General features: G+C 36.6%; 1 protein-coding gene and 1 pseudogene across 1 annotated transcript in view; one reads left to right on the top strand and one right to left on the bottom strand.

The window, feature by feature from the left end:
* The window catches only part of HTR2C (5-hydroxytryptamine receptor 2C), a 192,386-nt gene that overhangs the window by 127,625 nt on the left and 48,370 nt on the right, over positions 1–16,391 (top strand). The window lies entirely within an intron of this gene.
* Positions 10,254–11,045, bottom strand: LOC102476457 (40S ribosomal protein S3a pseudogene; annotated as a pseudogene).

The following is a 16,391-nucleotide window of genomic DNA, read 5'->3' as shown; positions in this document are numbered from 1 at the left end:
GTGTTTGTTTATGCACATACATATATTGCTATTTTTCCTTTATTAGATAAAATACTACATACATGTTAATACTATTTTTTTTTACTTTGTAGAAGATCCTGGAAATCATTCTCTGTTAATGAAAAGCAAGAGAATTGATATAAAATCAACTATGTCATATAAAGGGCCTTAACAATCCAATTAAAAAGCCAAAATTATTTCATTTTTATACCCACTATTTCTGTGCTGTAAATATACCATACTTTTTAAAATGCCAGTGAGTGCATGGGTGTGGATAGAGAGAAAGAGACAACACTTCTCAATGGGGCCTAGTCATGTTTCAATCCTTTTTCCATCAATTTTCCATCTTATTAGGCATGTGCTCAAACGTGGCATGCTTTTCAAGCCACAGACCAAGGACTTGAGCCCTGGTTGGCCATGAAGGATCCATCTTCCTCTCTGTTGTACTTAACCACTGAACTGTGGGGAGAACCCAAGATACATCATATTTTATTTAACCAATATCTTGTGTATGACCATATAAATTATTTCCAACATTCTGTAATTAGCAATAATTCCACCAAGAATAATCATGTATCTTTCTCTGTTTCTCTCTTAATCTGTGTGTGTGTCGATGTTCCAGCATTTCATATCATTGGAGGTTTATCTTCAGTATAAATTCTTAAATGTGGAGTTGATTGATTATTGGGTAAACACACATGTAGTTTGGGGTTGAACTGTTTTGCATTCCTACCAACCAGCAAAGCAGGAAAGCTTCTGTTTCCCCCAAAGACTGGCTAACAAGGTGTATTTTCAAACTTTTGCATTTTTGTCTGGAGCCAGCAGGTGGTGTGGTGGTTGGGGTGCTGGACTTCCACAGGGCGAAGGGTGGTTTGAGTCCCGGTGGCTTGCTTTCTCACTTTTCCTCGCTCTGTCTCTCACTGGTCAGTACATACCCTATAGCAAACTTAATAATAACAATACATAAAATAAATGAATTTTAAAAGTCTTTGCCTATTGGGGCCAGATGATAGTACAGTGGTAACACATCTGGGCCCACATGGGAAAGGTCCTAGATTTGTAGCCAAAGACTACTTTGAGCACTCTGGGCATCATGCATGTCAGTGATCCTGAACTGATTAAGCCTGGGAGTGAGTCATGGCATGAAGACCCTATTGAGAGTGCCTGTCTCTCTCATCTCTCATGAAGTTAATAAATAAACTTAATTTTTTTCCCAATCCAATATGTGAAAAATGATCTCCCAATACAATTTTTATTTGTATCTATTTTATTATGATTGAAATTGAGCTTCTGTTTATGCAAACATATGAAAAGCATTTAAACAAATGTCATTGCTAAATTATTTTTTGGCAAATTGATCATGCCTTTTTCCCCTTTCTGTCTAGTTTTCTACATTTCTATTTCTATTTCTTTTTTTTTTTCTAAGGTTTTTGCTAGAGGGCATGTTCACTCACCACAGAGAGACAGTGAGATGGAAAGTGAGAAAACACCCCCTAGGAGGTGTGACCATGTCACAACTGTTTCTCCTCCATTCTCCTCCTGGAATTCTGGGCACACCTGCACATGCGCCTAGTGTGATTTTAAAACCATGAAGTCTGGGATTCAAACTATAGTCAGCCGTGTGGGAGTCCAGTGCCTGAACCACTATGCTACCTGCTGGCCCCTATATTTTTATTTCTTAACTTTGATAAGTTTTATGCATTATACACACTAATCGTTTTACATGTTATAAATGAAAGCATTTTCTGTGTTTGCTACTTGCTGCAGGACACAGTGTATGGTGTTTTTTTGTTTGTTTTGTTTTGTTTTGTTTTAATAAAATTCTCTAGCGTCACTCTTGTCTAAACTCTTCTCCAGATTCCAGCCTAAGTCATTTGTTGTTTTTAGTTTTTTTTTTTTTCCTTTTCTTTCTTCTTTTATTCCATTAGTGAGCAAGAAAGATAGGGAAGAAGGCAGAGATACATTTTACCACTACATCACCATTAAGCCCCTGGGTTTATTGCATTTAGCCATGTGAAATTGCTTTATTTTGATATAGTTCATTTTATCAGATTTCCTTTCTATGTTGAGTGATAATTAAAAATCATTTCCTCAGACTTAGGCTAGGCAATTGATCACCCATAGTTCTCTTATTTTTTACATTTAGAACCTTTATCCATTTGCAGTTTATTCTTGTATGAGGTGAAATATGTATTCAATCTTTTCTTCTTCCAAATATATATTTTTTTTTTGCTACTGGGCACGTGCACTCACCAGAGAGAGTCAGAGAGACAGAAAGCAAAAAATCACCCCCCAGGGAGGATGGCCACGCCACAGTCCCTTCTCCTCCATTCTCCTCTTGGGATCTTGGGCACGCACGCACACGCGCCCGGCGTGAGTTTAAGCCATCGGGTCCAGGACTCGAACCACAGTGGACTACATGGGAGTTCAGCGACAGCCATTATGCTAACTGCTGGTCCCTATCTTATGCTATTTTGAAAAGTTATTCATTTATTTCTTTTGAGAGAGAAATATTGAGAAAGAAAGAGAAAGACAGGCACCCCCGATAAGATCCTCACATTGTAATCCACTCCAAGTTTCTGTCAGACTGGATTGTGGGTATGCATGCATACCTTGTATGCACAGAGAGCCACTGGGATGTGAACCCAAACTTAACCATGTGGATCCAGCCTCACCTTCTCCGTTCGCCCATCTCATGCCATTTTTTAGAAAAGGTCAATACCCTGGGAATTGTGATGCCATCTTTTTTTCTTTCTTTTTTACACATAGACTCACTTATTTATAGATAAAATACCTCATGATTTCATTTCATTTGATATTTCAAATTCAAGATAGGCTTTTAGTATTTTTTATACATTCAATCACTATACATCATTTAGCTTGTAAAGAGAATTTCAACATGAAATATAGCTCCGACCAGTCCAATTGAGAATACTATACACGTTATCACCAATAGGAAATAAACCATGTCTCTGTACCACAAATGTCTCACTTCTCTATTTTTCTCCCTAATTTCCTTAACTTGTCTCCTCTCCGACCCTCCTTCCACACTGTCTCCAGTGTTCATAGCTATTTTCAATGCTTAAATGTCCTCCAGTCTTTCAGGCTCTATCATAAAGTACAGTCAGTCAGTTTAGTGGAGACATACAATGCCTCTTTATAGCCTGACTTGCTTCACTGAGCAATAGACCTTCCATATTCGACCACTTTCTATCAAATGCCAAGGTCTTGTTTTTTATGGCTGAATAGTATTACGTAGAGTAGATGTGCCATACTTTTTCAATCCATTCATCTGTGGACATTTGGGTTGATTCCATTTTAGCAATCATGAATAATGCCACAGTAAAACATGGTTCTGCAAGCACTTTTATGACTGAGCATTCTCCTGCCCTCTGGGTAGATTCCCAGGAGTAGAATTGCTGGACCACATGGTAGTTCTATCTACAGGTCTTTGAGGAAATTCCATATTGTTTCCACAGTGGCTGGACCAATTTACATTCCCACTAACAGTGTAGGAGAGTTCCCCTTTCACCACAACCTCACCAACACTTACCAATTTCTGTAATTTTAATCTTTGCCATTCTGACAGAGGTTAGGTGGTTTGTGATGCCATTTCTATTGGATATTAAACTTTATTACATACAGGATATACTTCTAAAACTTACTATACTTTTTTTTTTTTTCAGCGAGAGGTTTGCTATAGGGCACATGTGTTCTCCAGAAAGACAGACAGACAGAAAGTGAGAATTCACTCCTAGGGGTGATGATCATGCCACAATCCCTTATCCTACATTCTCCTGTGAGGATCTTAGGCATACACACAAATGTACCCAGTATGAGTTTCAAGTCACTGGGTCTGGTACTTAAAACACAGTCTACTACATGGGAGTCCCACAACATAACCGTTATACCATCTGCTGATCCCCTGAAGTTTACATTCTATTCCACCAGTCTGTGTACTCAAATTCCAAATTGATACTTTTTCAGTTTTTTTTAAATTTTATAATAAATTTTATTATTAGATATGGTTAGTCCCCACTTGTTACTCGTTTTCCAGAGCTCATATAGACACTCTTTGATGTTTAATTTTCCATATGACTCTAACATTACCTTTCCTGCTTCTACTATGAAAGCCTGTTTATATTTTAACAGGAATATTTTAAAATTAATTTAGGAAGAAATGAACTGAAATTTTAAAAGTACTTTCTTTAACCTATACATTAATTTACGTGATGCCTACTCTGTCTTTCAGGCTTTCAGCCAAACTTAAAGTCAATCTATGTCTTTCTCATCACCATTTATAATTCACTCCTTAAGAATCAATTTTGTAGCCTAATTACTGTACTGAAACCATTTCTTTTAATTTCACTAGTGACATTTTAATTATTTAATTCATCAGTTCTCAAACTTTTAATCTGAAAATCCCTTTATACTCAAACACTACTGAAAATCCCCAAGAGCTTTCCTGGGTATCAATTAATTTGTCAATATTTACCATCTTATAAATTATAATTGAGAATATTTAAAATTATGTACTAATGTATTTAAAGTGACAGTGATAAACTCATCACATGTTAACATAAATAACTATGAAAAAAGCTAAATTTTAAAACAAAAATAATGAAAAGAATGATACAGCTTTACAGGTTTTTTTAATGATTTATTCAATTTTATTATTATATTTTTTAATTTGTTATAGGACACATGTCCTCACTGCAGAGAAAGAGAGGGAAAGTGAGAAAACAAGCCTCTTGATCCAGGACTCTAACAGTGGTCAGCCATGTAGGAGTCCAGCACCTTACCCACCATGCCATCTGCTCTTCCCATTTTACACGTTTTTAAAGCTCTTTACCATGTGACTTATAGAAGACAGCAACATTCTTTTCTCTGCCTCTGCCTCTAAAACTCAGCAGGTTGTAGTTTCTTAATGTAGAATAAGAGACCAGATAACTGAATTTTTTATATCCTGTTGCAGTAAAATCTTCTTTATGCCAGAGTGTGCATGGATGTGCAAGAGAGAGAGAGAGAGAAAGAGAGAGAGAAATAGAAAAAATGCTCTCCCTGGGACCAACAGATGGCGTAACAGTTATGTCACTGGACTCCCATATGGCCAACTGCAGTTCTAGTTCAGTACCTGGTGGCTTGAAACTAATGCTCGGCACATGTGCATGCATGCCCAAAATCCGGAGAGGAAAATGGAGGAAAAGGGATTGCGGCATGGCCATTCCCCCCAGGGGTGATTTCCTTGTTTCTGTCTCTCTGTCTCTCCATTGAGTGCACACACCTTATAGCAAAAAAATAAAATAAAATAAAAAGAGAAGAAATTCCTCAGGCCTAATCTTGGGACAATCCTTTTTTCCCCATTTCTCTGTCCTGTCAGAATCTTGAGCACACATATGCCCTGTATGTTTTTTAAATCAACTGGGCAGGGACTCAAACCTTAGCCATCCATGTAGTATCCAGCTTTCTCTGTGAGGCACCTAACTGCTGTGCTATAGTTATGGAGATGTCCTGTTAGATTAAAATCTACAAGTCTATCTTGAACTTTGAATGGATATTTTATCCATGTTTTGTTTTGTAACATCAAGCACAGGTTATTAGGCAATATTGGTTCACCGAGTTATGTAGATTTTCCTAATGTTCATACATTTTATTATGTAGTATCAAAATAATGATATGTATTAATAATGCTTACCAATTTTTTTAAGAATTATTTATTTAATTTTATTTAAGTTCCAGACCCGATGGGTTAAAACTCACACTGGGCATGTGTACACCCATGCCCAAAATCCCAAGAGGGGAATAGAAGAGAAGGGGATTTCTTGTACAATTTAATATCCCGAGCTTGATTCATACTAACACACCAACAGTTTACCCATTCTTACTTTTGCACTATCTATAAAATTATAAACACAGTGAAGACAAATAACAAATTAATGTTCATGGAAGTAGTTTTGACTTCATAAAACCAGTGAAAAGGTCTCTCAGATACTCAAGTGTCCATGAATAATACTTCTTTTTAAATTTTATTTATTTATTTAAATTTATTATAGGGCATGTTCGCTCACCAGACACACACACACAGAGAGAGAGAGAGAGAGAGAGAGAGAGAGAGAGTAATCTGCCAGGTCCAGGACTCAAACTGCAGTTGCCATATTGGAGTCCAATGTCTTTAACCACCATGACACCTGCTGGCCCCCACTGATTACACTTTAAGGTCTAGGTTTCCAATTTTGTCTCCCTTTGTGGCATTTGATACAGTTGAGGATGCTTTCCTCATAATTCTCTGTTCCTCTGCCTGATAAAACATAATTTCCTTCTTTTGTTTCCTTTTCTTTTGTCTTTCTGTATGATTCTATTCATTTTATTCTTTTTTTTTTTGCTTTATCCTTATTCTTCCCCAGAATTCTATTCTATCCAATTGTTTATATAGTTTTCTTGGCTTATCTCATCCACAGAAATAACCAAAATTTGTCAACTAATAATTCTCAAATAAATATTTGCATTTATTTCTACTCAGATTATATCCACATCTGTAGCTTAAGCTACATAGTGATATAGAAAAAAATATTGAACACATCTCAAATGCCATTACTCCGAGCTTATACCATTTTCTTTCTCCCGTTCTCATTTTTTCCTTCTCTTGCATTTTTGTTTCTCATGTAGATAGCAGTAGTATTTCCAATTTACTTTAGAAGAAGCCCGAGAACCATTTTAGACTCCTCTTTCTCCTTAGCCAATCACTACAATCTGTAATTAATATTAGGGATCTTCAAAACGTTCATGAAAAATTAGTCCTATCTTAAAGATTATGCATTTAAAATATTTTATACCCAAATAAAGTCATATTTTCATTTCATTTTTCCACAAATTTTTTGAAGTACTTTCTTATTTCTCCTAGTCTCTTTATTCCCTCAGCTACCTTCTTAGTTTAGGACTTTATTAATGTTTATGTATCTACATTTCTTTCTCTTCTATCCTTGCAGAAGAGCTGATCTTTGCCATGCTCAAAGCATTTCTTCACTCCTTAAGTGATCTGGCTATTCCCATGACAACAGGAACTGAAGTTTCCTCTCCAAACCTCCACATACAATTACTCAGAGAATTCCTTTAAACACTGCTTTTTTTTTTTATTGCTTTCTCTATGTCTCCTTTGTTGGATGCCTTGTTTAAGTTCCCAATCACTTGCTTTTGTACGGTGGTTCACCTTTTTCCTTTAATGAGGCCCATTTTGTGTTGCTACACATAAATTTTCACTATATTGACTATTGGCCTAGTCAGTGGCATGGTGGTTAAGGTAGCTGGATTCCACATGACTGACTGCATGTTTTGTGTCCCACACACAGTGGTTTGGAAAACACACCAGGTGAGTATGCATGCATGCCTAAAATTCTGAGAGAAAATGGAGAAGGGATTGTGCTGTGATCATCCCCCCAAGGAGAGTGCTTTCTCACTTAAACTCTCTCTCTCTCTCTCAGCACATGTACCTTAAAGCAAATTTTTAAAAAGATTTTAATACATGTTCACAATATTAGTGACTTAGCAATTTACACACCCAAAATGGCACTGCCTAAAGGAATGTTGTCCACCCTCATGACTCATTAATAGCCATGATTCCCAAATTCAACCCATTGCCTCAGAATATCTCCTGTATCTAATCTTTCAATAACATCTTAAATATCGTTTTCACTTTAGATTGATATGCACTAACTTTAGTTGTCTGTGAACAGAATTTGGGGTATATGGGTTGGCCCTATGGCCTAGTGGTTAAGGGAGCAAGGTTCCACATGACTGACCATGGTTGACGTCCCAGCCCTGGTGGCTTGGAAAGCATGCCACACAAGTACATTCGTATGCCCCAAATCCCACCAAGATGGAGAAATGGAAGCGAAGGGACCGCAACATGGCCATGTCCCATTGGGATGTGCTTTCTTCCTCTCCCTCTGTCTTTCTCTAGTGCATGTACATGCCCTCTGACAATTGAACATGCACACACACACAAAGAATCAAGGTATCCATGAACTTTAAACTTTGAAAAAGATCTAATATATATAATAAAGTGCACCACAAATCTTAAGTGCATATATTACTGATGTTTTACAAGCACTTATACTTCTGTAATGAACACTCAGAAAAAAAGAATAGAGCATTCTAACCCTCCAGAGTACTAGCTATTGTCCCATTTCTGTTGGCAAGCCCCTACGGGTAATCACTATTCTAACTTATACACCCACAGATTAGTTTTCCCGTTCTGGAGTATCCTATAAATGGAAGCATGTAAAATGTTCTTTTATATACTCTCTTGAGTTTGATCTCTTTCAATTAAGTACTAAGTCTGTATCATTCTTTCATGTTGTATTTATGAGTAATTGCTTCTCTTTCATTGTCACACAGTGATCCATTGTATAAATACACAACAATGAATTCACCTTCTTACAGTTAATGAGCATTTTATTTGATTCCAGTGTTTACCTATTACAGTTACAGTTGCAATGAGTATGAGTGTTCATGGTGTTTTTTTTATTGCATTCATTTCTGTTTTGTATATTCCCAAAGAAAAACTCTAAGAATAGGACTCTTAGAAGGTATTGTCCAAGTGTTTTGTTTTTTTTTTTTCAAACCGGTTTATCAATTCACAAAAGCATAAGAAATGTAAGAACATAAAACATGAAAGAAAAAAAAACATTTTTGCCAAAAAGTAATACTTCCATCTTAACTGGGAGCCCACAAACTTTTTCTATGACAGCCAGTTTCAAAAATATTTTAGATTTTGAGGGGTCGCATATGACCTCTTGTATATATATTTTAACAACTCTTCAAAAATGCAACCTAAATCTTAGTTCATGTTCCATAAAGAGAAAAAAGGATGCAGTCCAGATTTCGCTCATGAGCCATTGTTGGCCAAACCCTGGCCCTAATAAGTGTGAATCATTTCTGCTGACTCATGCTGTTGATCATTTTTCCTTATTTTCGTTCAGCATTTGGATGTCCTCTTTGTAATGTATCTTTTCTACCCATTTGCCTATTGTCAGTCTCTTTAAATTGATTTCTACAATTATATTCTAGATATGAGTCATTTATCAGATATGTGTATTGAATGATTCTCCCAATCTGTGCTTGGCTTTTGACTCTCTTAAAGGAAGTTCAGTTTGTCACTGTTTTGTTTAACGGTCCATGACTTCTGTATCCAGTTTAAAAAAAACTTTTTCTATGCCAAGTTCAATAGGATAGCCCCCTTTGCCTTTGTTTTTGCTCTCTCTCTCTCTTTTTGCTAATTTTTTTTTAAAGTTGATTTCATGAGAAAGAGGATGAGAGAGAAGACAAGAGAAAGAGGGACAGGTACTAAACAGAGTCCCACCACACCACGATACTTCTTCTCCGGCTGTCTAGCCAGCCAGGAGTACAAGCACAGCCACAGGATTATCCAGCATATTGCCACAGACCCAGGATACAAAGCGAGAGGCTTCCATATGGTTTCTAGCATTGCCCAGCAGCTCTCTGACTGCCTGCACCACCAAGGCTGGGCAGAACTCATTTATCATTTTGAAGAGTGTGTTAATAGAGTTCATGGAATTTTCTACATAGCAATGATGTCACTTGGGAATGATGACAGATTTATTTCTTCTTTTGCTATAGTAAACCTTTCTTTAACTTATTTTTCTTGCTTTATTGCAATGATAGGACTTGAAAAAGAATGCTAATAAAAGCAGAAGTAGTGGACATCTTTTTCCTGAGTGGAAAACTGGAAACATGGTTAATATTAGAATATTTAGAATGATATTGATTGGGACAAGCAGGTGGCATAGCGTTTCAGGTACTGGAATCCCACATGATCAGCTACAGTTCAAGTCCCAGACCAGGTGGTTTGAAACTCATACCAGTTGCATGCATGCCCAAAATACTGAGAGGAGAATGGAGGAGAAGGGATTGCAGCATGGCCATCCGCCCTGGGGGTGTTTTCTTGCTTTCTGTCTCTCTGTCTCTCTGTCTCTCTCTGTCACTCCAGCAAGCACACACACCCTATAGCAAAAATATCTCAAAAATTTTTTCTATCAATTTATATAAATGATGTTATTTAGCTGTAGAGTTTGTGAAATGCCTTTCATCAGATTAAGAAAGTTCCCTTTTATACTATCTTTGGTGAGAATTTTTATTATAAATCAATGTAAATGTACTCAAATCCATTTTCTTTTCTTCTTTTTTTAACTGTCACAAATAGTACTTTTTATTTGTCACTATTAAAAGTCTGAACTTTACACAGATTCTTGGACTGGTGGTTCATATCCATCAGCTTGTTCTACTTTGGCACCCATGTCATCCCCAGTAGCTTTTCCAGACCTACTACCTTCACCATGAAGCTCCATGAGCTTTCTCAGTTCAAACTTGGGCTTCTTCAGCATTTTGACTTTTCTGACGAAGATATCATGGAGAGGGTAGATGGACTGGCAGGCCTTTTCTATGTCTTTTCCAGTGCTGTCTGGAATCAGTTCATTGACCTCTTCTTTCAAGTCATTTTTCTGCACTTCCCGGGTCATGATTTCCATCATTTGCTTCCTGATTTGGCGGACCTGCTGATGCTGGGCGTAAGAGGTCTCCTGTGTCTGATTGTTGCATTTTTGAGTAAACCCAGCAAAGAAGAGATGAAACAACCATTGGTTGTCTTGACATCGACATGAGCTTCAATCATGGTCTGCCATTTTTCGACCATGGAACACATTTTGTCACGGGTGAGACCCATGCCATGGAAAGTTAGTCAGGCAGTTTTTGCCCTGAACATCCTCAGTAATTAGCTTGAATTTCCTAAATGCGACTTGGTCATTCTGCAGATCTGCAAGGCTCACTCCAAACACACGGCCCTTAAGGCCGTCAGATGCAATTTTGGTTCCTTGAGTCCTGGTAGTTACGGTCTTCCCAATATTTCTTATGTTGAACATAGCAGGTGCTTTCACGTCATACCAATCTGTTTTAGAAAACGGATCAAATGCTTTCTTCTTGGCTCCCTTTTTGCCGCCTTTCATAAGGAGCTTATTCTTGCCAACCACCATGGTGCTACTCAGAGCCAAAGGACCTAAAATCTTTTATCATGCTGGGATAAATATAGGACTTATTTTCTTCCTTTATTATGTTAGCATGGTCAGTTATATACATTTTTGAATTATAATTAATCTTGCATTCCTAGAATAAATCTCTCTTGGAAATGGCATTTTTCTTTTTTTATTCTTTTTTTTTTTTTGGAGACGTTTTTGCTATAGGGCGCGTGCGCTCGCCAGACAGACAGAGAGAGACATAAAGACAGAAAGCGAGAAATCACCCTCCCAGGGGGGATGGTCACACCGCAATCCCTTCTCCTCCATTCTCCTCTCAGGATCTTGGGCATGCACGCACATGCGCCCGGCGTGAGTTTCAAACCACTGGGTCTGGGACGCAAACCGTGGTCGACTACATGGGAGTCCAGCGATATAGCCATTATGCTAACTGCTGGTTCCTGCATTTTTATTTTTTTCTTTATCGTTGGGTACTTTTGATATTTTAATTATTATGTTTGCATTCTTTCTAATGAGAAATTTTGCCTTGTTATTTTTATTTCTTTGGTGGCCTCCTTGTCTAATTTTGTTATCAGAGTTATACAAGCCTCAAAAAATGAGTTTTCAACTCTCCTATCTGTTGTACCTTCTAATTTGGGGTAAGATTTTTTTCAAATGCACTATTCTGTATCTATGACATGATCATATGGTTTTCCTTCTTTAATCTCTTGATCTAAAAAATTGCATCAATTGTTTTTTTCTAATATTAGTGAAACTTGCATTTTGGAATAAACATCATTTGGCTATGGTACCTTAATTGTTTGTTTATTGTTAGATTCAATTTACTGAAATTCCATTTAAAATTTATGCATCTGTGGTTATGAAAATTGGTATGTAGGTTTTATGTTATACATTTTTACATTTTTGAATTAAGGTAATACTGGCTTTGTGAAATAGGTTAGGAATGTTCTTTCTTCTTCTGTCTTCAGAAAGGACTTAGAATTTGAATTAATATTTCCTTAAATGTGTGATAGAACTCACCAGAGACCACATGGGCCTTGAGTTTTTATTATGGGAAACTGCTAAACTATATCAATTCTTTAATAACTATAGAGCAATTTGGGTTCCTATAACTTCTATTGTGAGCTTTGGTAAATCTGTGCCTTTTAAATAATTTGTCCATTTAATCTGTGTTGTCAAATACATTGACTTAAAGTTTTTCAAATTACTATTGTGTTTTAATATTTGTAGGATCTGCAGTATACTCTCCTTCCTTATTTTTGATATTAGCAATTTGTGTCTTCTATGTTTTTTTTTCTGATCAATCTCACTAGATTTTTATCAACTTTACTAACCCTTTGGTTTTATTGATTTTTTTTATTACCGTTTTCTTTTCTTTTTTTGGAGAGGTTTGTTCTATAGGGCGCATGCGCTCGTCAGAAAGACAGAGGGAGACAGACAGAAAGCGAGAAATCACCCCCCAGGGGCGATGGTCCCACCACAATCCCTTCTCCTCCACTCTCCTCTCAGGATCTTGGGCACACACGCACACGCGCCCACCTGGCGTGAGTTTAAGCCACCAGGTCTGGGACTCAAATTGCGGTCAACTACATGGGAGTTCAGCAACATAGCCATTACGCTAACTGCTGGTTCCTTATTATTGTTTTTTATATAATTTAGTGATTTATATTTTTGATATTTTTGTCTTTCATATTTGCATTCTTCTGCTTTAATTTGGGTTCAATTTGCTATTCTTTGTCTAGATTTTTTTAAAGATTTATTTATTTAATTTCATTTGTTATTATTACTTTTTAATCTGACCTGAGAAAGAAAGGGAAACTGAGAAAGCAAGCCACCAGGTCCAGGACTCAAACCACAGTCAGCAACATGGGAGTCCAGCATTTAACCATTATGCTATCTGACAGCCCTTTTGTCTAGGTTCTTAAGTACAAGTCATTGAGTTAAGGCCTTTTCTCTTTCTTATATGAGCATTTAATGCAATCAATTACACTTTCAGTGCCTTTTTTTTTAACTCCATACATCTAGAGATGGAATATTTTCATTTTCATTCATTTAAAAATATTTTGTAATGTCCCTTGTGATCTCCTTAACCCAGGAGTTACAGGCATGCTTCATGTAAGGACTAAGTTCCCTTGCAAGGAGTAGGTGACCAGGTCATTAAGCTAACTGGTTGATAAGTTAGGAGCTTAAAGGTGGGTAGATGTCTTATGGTGTGATGTGGTGACATAGGATATGTATTTTTCAATAGATACCACACACCACTACACTAGAATAATGTAATTCTATCCATATAAAAAAACATACCTTAGGGACCAGCAGTTGGTGTAATGGCTATGTTGCTGGACTCCCATGTAGTCGACCATGGTTTGAGTCCCAGACCCAGTGGCTTAAATTCACTCCTGGCGTGTGTGCGTGCATGCCCAAGATCCCCAGAGGAGAATGGAGGAGAAGGGATTGGGGCGTGGCCATCCCCCCTGGGGGGTGATTTCTCGCTTTCTGTCTCTCTGTCTTTCTCTGTCTTTCTGGTGAGCACATGCACCCTATAGCAGAAACCTCTCCAAAAAAATAAAATCTAAAAATAAATAAAAAGCATACCTTAGATAAGTGCAAGAAAGTGACAAGACACACCACAACACAATAACATAAATCTGGCACAATCATTTCTATTTATGCTGAACTCTACTAGGGGTGCACAATAAAATACAAATTTATAAATAAAATATGCAGTCTTCCATAATTGTGAATGCTTCCTGTAGTGAATACTAACCAACATTAGGAAGGAATGAGACAAAGATTGAGAAAAGGGATTCAAGAGATCCACACAGACTGAGAAAGGGAATTCTCTGCACTGGAGAACTAGTCATAAGCCTGAGCTTAAACAAGTAGGTTGTTACATGAGGGGTGACTGTAAGCAAAAATGTACTATGTACTTTCCAAATTAATTTTCTTCACATATTTCCCTTATTGATTTCAATTCAATACCCCTATCATAAGAAAACCTATTTTATGTTATTTTAATTGATAAAATAATTGACAGCTGTTAAATTCAAGAATATGGTCTATATTGCTAAATATCCTATGTGATTTCAAAAATAACCTATGAATGGATTATACTTTTTTAAAAAAATGGCAAATAATAATTATATTTGGATGAATTATTCTTTACTTATCAACAGTGCATGTTGGTTGATAATGTTCCTGTCTTCTTTATTTGTACTGGTTTTCTTTCTGTGGATCCATGCATTACTGACTTAGGGGTATCAAATTCCCTAACTATATGTATAGATTTCCTATTTCTACTTTCAGTTTTGTTTTTACTCCATGTGTTTTTAACCTATATTGTTAAGTATACAATTAGAACTCAATAGACTTCTCAATAAATTATGATATTACATTATTGATATTGCCACTTCAGCTTTCTTTGATTAATGTCAACATGATACAACTTCATTCATCTTTTATATTCCTATAATTGAGATTATTTACATAAATTCGCGCTTTTAAAATGTAAAATTCAAGGTTTTCTTAAATATTTGCAAAGTTGTATAACCATCACCACTATCCAATTTCAAAACATTTCATCACCCCAAAGAGAAACTACTTACCTTTTAGCTGTTACTACCCGTTCACTCTCCCCCCGACCCTAGGCAAATACTAATATATTTTCTGTCTCTGTGGGTTTACTATTCTAAATTTATTCTATATTTCACATAAATAAAATCATGCACTAGGAGGAGTCTTAGAAAGATCACAGACGATGCATATTATAAAAAAATTACACATGAATTTCAAGGTATTTTTTTGCCGAAGTCCAATACCCAAATTAATTAGCACTTTAATTCCACTTTTCTATGAACTTTTCAAAGTATTCTCTTTTGTGTCTGGCTTCTTTTAAATACCATATTTTCAAAGTTCATCCACTTTTTAAAGTATGTCAATACTTCATTTATTGTGACTGAATTATATTCCATTATATGGATTTACCACAATTTATTCATTCTTCTGTTGACAGATATTGAATTGTTTTTACTCTTTTTTTATTAAGAATGATGGTATTATGAACATTAATATACAAGTTTCTGTGAAGACATGTATTATCACTTCTTATGGATATATCCTAGGAGTGAAATTCTTAAGTTATATAGTATCTATATTTTTAAATTCTTTTAAGAATGTCAAACTGTATTCCAATGTAGTTGTACCATTTTAAATTTCCTTCAAACTTTTAGGAGTGTTTAATTTCCTCACATACTCACCATCTGTTATTTCCAGTATTTATGATTATGCTCATCCTAGTATGTGAAGTAATGTGTCATTGTGACTTTAATTTGTATTCCCCTAATGGCTAATGATGTTGAACATATTCTATACTCATATTGTTTGTTGATTGCATATTTTCTTTAGCGTAATGTGTATTTAGATCCTTTGCCTAATTTTAATTGAGTTGTTGATCTTTTTTAAAACTTTTTTTAAGAATTATTTTATTTTAACTTTCATTTCTTTTTTATTATTTATTTTTAATTTGACCAGAAGGTACAGAGAGAAAGAGAGAGAGAGAGAGAGAAAGTGAGAAAGCAAGCTGCCAGGTCCGGGACTTGAACCATGGACGGCCGTGTAGGAGTCCAGCACCCTCAACCACCACCTGCTGGCCCCAGAGTATGTTTATCTTCTTACTATAAAGTTATAAAAATTTTCCACATATTCTAAATAAAATACACTTTTTGGGGGGGGAGAAGTTTTTCACTATAGGGCACGTACGCTCGCCAGAAAGACAGAAAGAGACAGAGAGACAGAAAGCGAGAAATCACCCCCCCAGGGGGAATGGCCATGCCACAAACCCTTCGCCTCCATTCTCCTCTCGGGATCTTGGGCACGCACGCACACACTCCCGGCGTGTGTTTAAGCCACTGGGTCTGGGACATGAACTGTGGTCGGCTACATGGGAGTCCAGCAACATAGCCATTACACTAACTGCTGGTCCCATAAAATACACTTTTTTTAAGGCTTCCATAAGGCATGTGCACTTGCCAGAAGGAGAGAGAGAGAGAGACAGAGAGAGGGGAACTGAGAAATTACTCCCAGGCTGGATGGCCATGCCACAATCCCTTCTCCTCCATTCTTTTCTGGGGATTTTAGACATGCACATAGATGTGCTCAGCATGAGTTTTCAAGTCACCAGGTCCAGAAATCAAGCCATGGTCAGTCTCCTAGGAGTCCAGAAACTTTAACCCTCGGGCCATCTACTGGCCCCAATAAAATGCACTTTAAATATATCTGATTGATACCTTTTGGCCAAAACTGCCATCTTACAGTAATTCACCAAAATGATGAACACAAAGGGAAAGA

This window comes from Tupaia chinensis, unplaced genomic scaffold, assembly GCF_000334495.1.
Source record: "Tupaia chinensis unplaced genomic scaffold, TupChi_1.0 Scaffold143886_1, whole genome shotgun sequence".
NCBI lineage: Eukaryota > Metazoa > Chordata > Mammalia > Scandentia > Tupaiidae > Tupaia > Tupaia belangeri.
Note: the sequence above shows the minus strand (reverse complement) of the source record. Positions and strands in the feature narration are given on the sequence as shown.